The sequence below is a fragment of the Macrobrachium rosenbergii genome, chromosome 46, assembly GCF_040412425.1.
Source record: "Macrobrachium rosenbergii isolate ZJJX-2024 chromosome 46, ASM4041242v1, whole genome shotgun sequence".
In the NCBI taxonomy this organism is placed as follows: domain Eukaryota; kingdom Metazoa; phylum Arthropoda; class Malacostraca; order Decapoda; family Palaemonidae; genus Macrobrachium; species Macrobrachium rosenbergii.
The window spans coordinates 45,162,413-45,169,952 of NC_089786.1; positions in this window are offsets into that span (position 1 = coordinate 45,162,413).

The following is a 7,540-nucleotide window of genomic DNA, read 5'->3' on the forward strand; positions in this document are numbered from 1 at the left end:
TTTAAGTTTCTTTTACTAGCAGTTTTATCTTCTTTTCTCCTATCGCCATCACTTTCACATTCCTTTATTGGTCAAGTATCAGTTCTTTTTATACTACCAGTTCTTTAATTTTTTCACTATTCAATATTCAATATTAGGCACCTTTCTTGCAGAAGTTCGCATAAAGAGAATGCCGGATCCTGGAAACAAGAAAAAAAATATTGCATATTTAAGTATGAAATATAAAAAAAAGCACAGAGAGAGAACAAGAAAAGAGAAATTGCAAACGTTAATTATACTAAAGAGAAAAAACTTTTAATTTATGGGCAGATAGGCAGACCAACACAATATGCACTTTATTTTACGTATTCTATATCTATGTATTTAAAAACATATGAATTTCAAATGGTACCAGGACCGAGAATTATGTATGTTGCTCCAATTCACAAGGTGGCGCGGGAGGCGAATGAAACCGAGTCACCTGGAGGTACTGCAGCCCGTGTTACCTAAAGCACGAATTCCATGTCTGTCATGCTGGGCGAAGTCTTGGTCTGCTTCTGTAATTAGACTGCGAAAGAGAATGTAACTGTCTTTAGGAAAATACAATGAAGATAGGAGTTAGTTTAAACTCTAGACGAAGGTTCAGCAAAGTTCCATTTTAATATAATAAAGCTAAACGAGTACGAGGTATAACAGGGATAAATGAAAAATGAGAGAAAGACGATGCGATGATTTAAATCGACTTGATTTTCAACAGCCAAAGAATGAGGATGGAACCACGGACAATAAAATGGCGACGATTTGCTTTTTTAAATCTCTAGCTGAGATGAAGAATTTCTTTTCCCTTTGCTTTCACGTCCAACTGAATGCATCCTGATAGCTTTTTTCATAAAAGCTTTCAGTCACCTAACAAAATTATATTCTGCATTGCATCACTTGCGTCGATGCGTTGAATTCATATTTATTTTCTCAAAAGCTTTTGACAAATATTTCATAACAAAGACTTGATCCATGCACCGACTACTTAGCTGACTCCTTTCTGACATACATGACACTTTATCAGATAAAATCTTACTGAATTTCTCCCTTGGTTTGCTTTGCAATGTTACCTCTGGAAAATTCCTATTATAGTCTCCCCTGCCACCTTCATCCTAGTACAGAGGAACAGTTAATCCTCTCATTCAACTGTTTTCATCCTTTCCCACTCTTTCTATTTACGGGCGACTCTTGTATACTTCGTAGGCGTTGTTTATTGCCAGATTTACATGGCATTCAGTACGTATGGCTCTTGGCTCTTGCTCATGCGATCAGTTCGTCAACAATCCTGAGTGACTTTTTTTTTTCTATTAAAATTCCTCGTTTCTCTCCAATGCCTCCTACTCCTATTCTTCCCTTCCCTTCCCGACATAAAGTTCTTTAATGTTACATCATAGGATATATGGTTCATATATGACTCTTGCCCGTCTTTCCCTTACTTTCAAGTATTTTTATATCACCATTAGTTTTTTTTTTTATTCCCTCTACTCTTTCCACTCTCATTTCCATTGTTATTATCGATTCGATTTTAATGTTGCCATTCAAAGAAATACTTTCTTCCAGTTTTACCACACATAGTCTTCCTCCTCCAATTTCCTGCTGAGACTTCACATTGTTCCTCTATCCAGCACCTCTAATCATCCTTGCTGCTGCAGAGGAAGGGCTTAGAAGACGATTTCCCAACCACAGCCCATGGTGTGTTTACTGGGAGCCCAAGGTATTTGAGAATTATGACCTCTAATTCACCTGGACCCTGTATCGCCCCTGCGTGACTGTCTAATCTTGTCACGTTCGTGAACAGCGCGCGCTCTTTAGTAGTGCCAGAGTAGGGGGGTAGAGGGGGCCACTGTGATCTTTGTTTGTTGGTCCTGGGAGGCGCATCAACCTCGACCTCCTCAGCACGTACCAGACCCAAGACTCCCCTGTCATGTCAGCCAGAAATTGTTCCTCCTTTTTTTTTTTTTTTTTATTGTTCACTAATTTTGAGTTCGCCTCCGTTTTAGTATGCCAGTCATCGGTGCAGCTGACCTGAAAAGTGCGTCTTTGATTTGAAAGAGAAATGAAGAAAAAGAGAAAAAAGTTAAAAAAGTTAAGTATACCTTAGTATAACCAGACCACTGAGTTAAAAATGGAAGAGAAACCAAACGGCGGGATTTGGTATAAAAAAGTTTTACTGGAAATCAAAATATATACGTGTAAAACTATATGAATGCCTAGAAGTGCAAAAGATGTAGAACAAAAAGATGAAACTAAAATTTAAAATGGTGTTACCTCCCTTGAAAGAGAGGGCAGGACAGAGGTGAATGACTCACGGAAGGCATTAATACTTGTGTTAATTAACTCACGAATTCCAGGTCGGTCTGGATGACTACAATTTAATGGTTACATGCTCTAGGAGGTGATTCGGTTAAAATAAAAGAAATACATTGATGATAGTTGATAATGAAATGAGGAGACAGAAGAGGAACATGATGAGAGAGAGAGAGAGAAGAACCGGTATTCCGCTTAAGCAAGATAAGATTTTTGGGGAAGTACACGAGGGAAGAACCCCGTTTACAAAAACCTCTCAGGTGCAAATACTTGTTCTCTACCCGTTTATTTGTTCGCATGTGCTGTGCTGGTAGTTTATACATATGAATTTCTACCACTTTGTGTCAGTCCTTTGAAGATGGTTTAGTTAGCAACAAAGTCAACACTGGAAAGGATCTACAACCGTGTTTCATCTCTTTCCTGTGGTGATTATATATATATGTATATATATGCTTATAATCACTATATATATATATATATATATATATATATATATATATATATATATATATATATATATATATATATATATATATATATATATATATATATATATATATATATATATATATATATTGTCAAAGATTTACATTCCTCCCTCCTAGTTAATCGCCATCTAGTTAATTTCTAATGAAAATCCATCCTCTCAGACAACTTATAATCAAGCCAATATGGCGGAACCAAGATGTTGTCCACTTGTATTGAACCCAGGATGCATTCCATCGTAGCTTTCAGGAAATGCCTGGGCTTACTACACAACAGATCCCCCTCCTTCAACCCCACTGCTGCCAGCACATAACTAGATTTCCCCCCTTCTGGGGTAGTGTTTTTCGAAGTTAAGCTCAGAGAGGTCATAGGTGTTAGGGGCGCAAGCCACCAAATGGAGGCTACAATCTTAAGCTTTAACCTTCGAATCCATAAGACCATTTTCCTTCGAACTCCCGACTGGCGGCAGACTATTCTTTCAGAGACACCTAGATGCCCAAACACTGCAGCTGCGCCATTTTGAAACAGGAAGGCAGAGATGTCCAGGCCAGGCTGAGAAGCAGACATTTTTCACCCATGTTCCCTGGCTGACGATATATCCCAATCGCGTATACATCTAAGGTAAAGCCTGAGAGTTAAGTCTGTGCCAGTACCCACTGTTCCCCTTTCCCATCTATTTAATCCTTTCTTAGTGCATCTCCAAGACGTTCACATTTTCCTTTCTACTTAGGCGTTCCCTTTGTGTAAGTCCCGCCATCCCTATTCATCCTTTAAAACACATTTTTTCAGTATTCTCATGACCTGCAATTAAGTCCTCCCATTAAAGTTTTAATTTGGGCTAACTAAGATTTAGAAGGTAAGATTGTTCATGGGGCTTTGTTTAGTAGCAAGGGGAGGTTTCCTTTCTCCCCCCCCCCTGTGTTTGTACTAACTCTGGAATTCTCTTCCAGGAGGCACCATACCCTGCCCAGTTGCAAATCTATGCCAGGATCCAGTAATGACTGCCATCCAAAGTTCGCAACCATTCCTGGTCGCAGCCTGATTGCAAGAATCCGTTGCCCACACAGAAACCATCTTGATTAACTAATTGCCATTATCCTGGAATTCACCCCTTCCAATGTATTACTGTCTGTGAATTGATGCATTTTAGCATACCAGAGTCACTTGTTTTAACGAGGATTATTGTATTGGTGGCCCCTCATATTTACATTACGTGTCTGTAAATTAATGTATTATTGATCTATCATATGTGATTTATGTGTCTGTAAATTGTTACATTTTTGGTCTCACATATTTGCCCAATCTCTGTAAATAAACCCCTTTTGATTGTAAAAGAATTCTAACCTCAAATTGTGACCTTTATTATTTACATAAAATCCAGGAAGATTCTAAGGTGAGTTCCAGTAGTTTCTCCTTTTTGTGCATAATCCTGGACCCCTTTACGAAAGCAGTCTATAGTGATAAGTTGTTCCAATTTCCTCCTCACCAAGGACCCAGTTATGACAATATATATATATATATATATATATATATATATATATATATATATATATATATATATATATATATATATATATATATATATATATATATATATATATATATATATATATATATATTATATATATATATATATATATATATATATATATATATAATATATATATATATATATATATATATATATATATATATATATATATATATATATATATATATATATATATATATATATATATATATATATATATATATATATATATATATATATATATATATATATTTATATTATATATATATATATATATATATATATATATATTTATATGATATATATATATATACATATATATATATTGTATTAATCACATAATTAGTCAATATTACAAAACTGATAATATTGTAACTTTTCTTGAATAAATAGATATCATCTAGTTTTAATGAGGTCCCGTTAGTGATTGTATTAATGCAAAGAACAATGTAATGATAAAGTATTTTATACATATATATATATATATATATATATATATATATATATATATATATATATATATATATCATGTGCCAGAGCTGTCAGTTTTAAAATTTCTAAGTGGTTGGCAGGCCTCCTTTCCTCAAGCTTAGGTACATTTTCTCCCAGTCACATACATTCTGAAGATTTCTTTCACAAATTCACAGTAACACATAAAACATAAAACTCTTAAGTTTAGATGCAGACCGCGTATTTACAAACGTACTGGTAGAAGACGTTCTACAGTTTTTGAGTGAAAAATTAGTCCCCTACTCAGATCATTTCCCTCTAGCCCTGGATAAAATATTAACATTAGTTTAAGTGTGTGTATCAAACAACGTCTTTTCGTTCGGGGAGTCATTCTACAAACGAAAATTCCCGTGCAGCATGGGCAGCCCTTTAAGCCCAGTGTTACCTAATCTTTGTGGGGAATAATCTTCAACTTTAATAATAAATGCCATAAAACCTAAAAGCAAGTTATGGATGTCCATGTGGATGATATCCTAAAATTTTAGGATGATAGATGGGTGACAATCTTAACGATTTTCTGTCAAAATTAAATACATTAATGCCCAGCAACAAATTCAATGTTGAATGGGAAACAAACAACAGAATTCCTTTTCTTGATATTTTCATAATTAGAGACACGACAGAATACAAATTTATCGTATACAGAAACCAACATGTTTATTTTCATATATTCACTTTTCTTTTTAAGTTATCATAACATTTTTATTAAGATTGGAGTAGCCAGCAATTTGTTATTAAGAGCCTTACGGATTTGCTCCAAGGAATTCCTGAAAACGAATTTGAAATAATCTTGGTATTTCATCCTTAAAGTACCCAGATCATATGATTAAGAAAGCTATCTATAAAGCAAACATCATTTTCTACCGCCCTCTACAAAACACGACCAGAGGGACGACCAGCAATAAAATCAAAATCCCACACCTGGACAGGATTAAGACACTGGCACGGGCACATGGAAATTCTAATCCTTTTGTCTTTACATACCCAAACACCCTAGCCAAATCCCTAATCAACGTCCCTCAAAAGCCACTCCCCAAGGCACTGGAGTAGACGCAATCCCTTGCCTTGACTGTGACCAATCTTATATCAGATTTACTGGTGAATGACTCTCCCAAAGACCAACATAGCACAAACGTTCAGTAAGGTATGGGCAACAGATCTCAGCTATCTTTAGCCGCATAAAAAATCATAATCATGGAATAAATTGGAATACGTCACGTATTATAGCAGCAATTGTCAAAAGCCAGATAGTAGCATAAACAAAGAAATACGATGAACCTCTAAAAGTAGTCTGGCATTTAGACCTGATTGATAAAATCCTCCTCCAAACAACGGTTAAGAAGATTAAGAATAAGCTGTCAACAGGAGTAACGTAGCTGCCGACTAATGGAACATTCTTCAATTGTATAAGTAGCAGTGTTCTCTCCTCTTAATCCAATACCTGAGGAAGACACTTGTCTTCGACACATAACGGTATAAATTTTACCCTTTTGTTGTTTTTATGGGTTTCCTTTATTTATATATATATATATATATATATATATATATATATATATATATATATATATATATATATATATATATATATATATATATATATATATATATATATATATATATATATATATATATATATATATATATATATATATATATATATATATATATATATATATATATATATATATATATATATATATATAGATATATAGATATATATATATAATGCTTTTGGATTATATTTATATATATAAATTAAATCTTAGAAATATGATATATAAATTGAATTTGAACTTTATAATTATAGCAAAGTTACAAATATATTGCATTTGCTATCTTAATCCTTCAAATTACTATTTACAAACAAATAAGATATGATCATAAAAAAATAATTTTATGTAATTCTTTTGTCGCATTTATTTAAAGAAATAAATATACGTATTTTAATCTAAACCTAAATGAATCCTAAGAAATATTAAAATTATGTCTGATTTTGTACATGGTATAATTGCCGTACGTTAAATTTTCCTGTTACAAAAAAAAACAAAAATGCTATCAAACTTAATCAAGATCTTTGTTTTTTTACTATGTACAAACAACATTGATAATATTGCTATATATATCATAAAAAAATAATTTTATGTCTAGTTTCTATTAGTTTACGTTTGTAAATATAAATAAATATATATATTTTAATATATAATATATATATGAATATATATATATATATATATAATATATATATATATATATATATATATATATATATATAATAAATCAAAGCCTTAAAATGCTTATACTTTTTAGGACATTTTCTGCAAAAAATTACTCTTTCATTTCCCGAAATATTTGCATCAACTCGTGTTATACCCTGTATACATGTACAGTACATGCACAACGTAGAAAAGGATGTAGTTTGGTGACGTTGAAAATTACATAATGACAGAGAGGCGCCTTTGTTACTACAGTCTGTGTTAATAAAATCAGCATTTTCATTTCGGTTTCACTAGGGGCAATGCTAATTAATTATGTTCACAAAACAGAATATAATTAATTGTTGTCTTTGTTTTATAGAATGAACAATACTACTCTTTGAATTGTGAAGGCCTTTTAAAGGCATTAGCCTGAAAACTATTCTTGCCTCAACAGAGGATAATGCCTATCCCCTGTGACGCTATTTTCATTAGA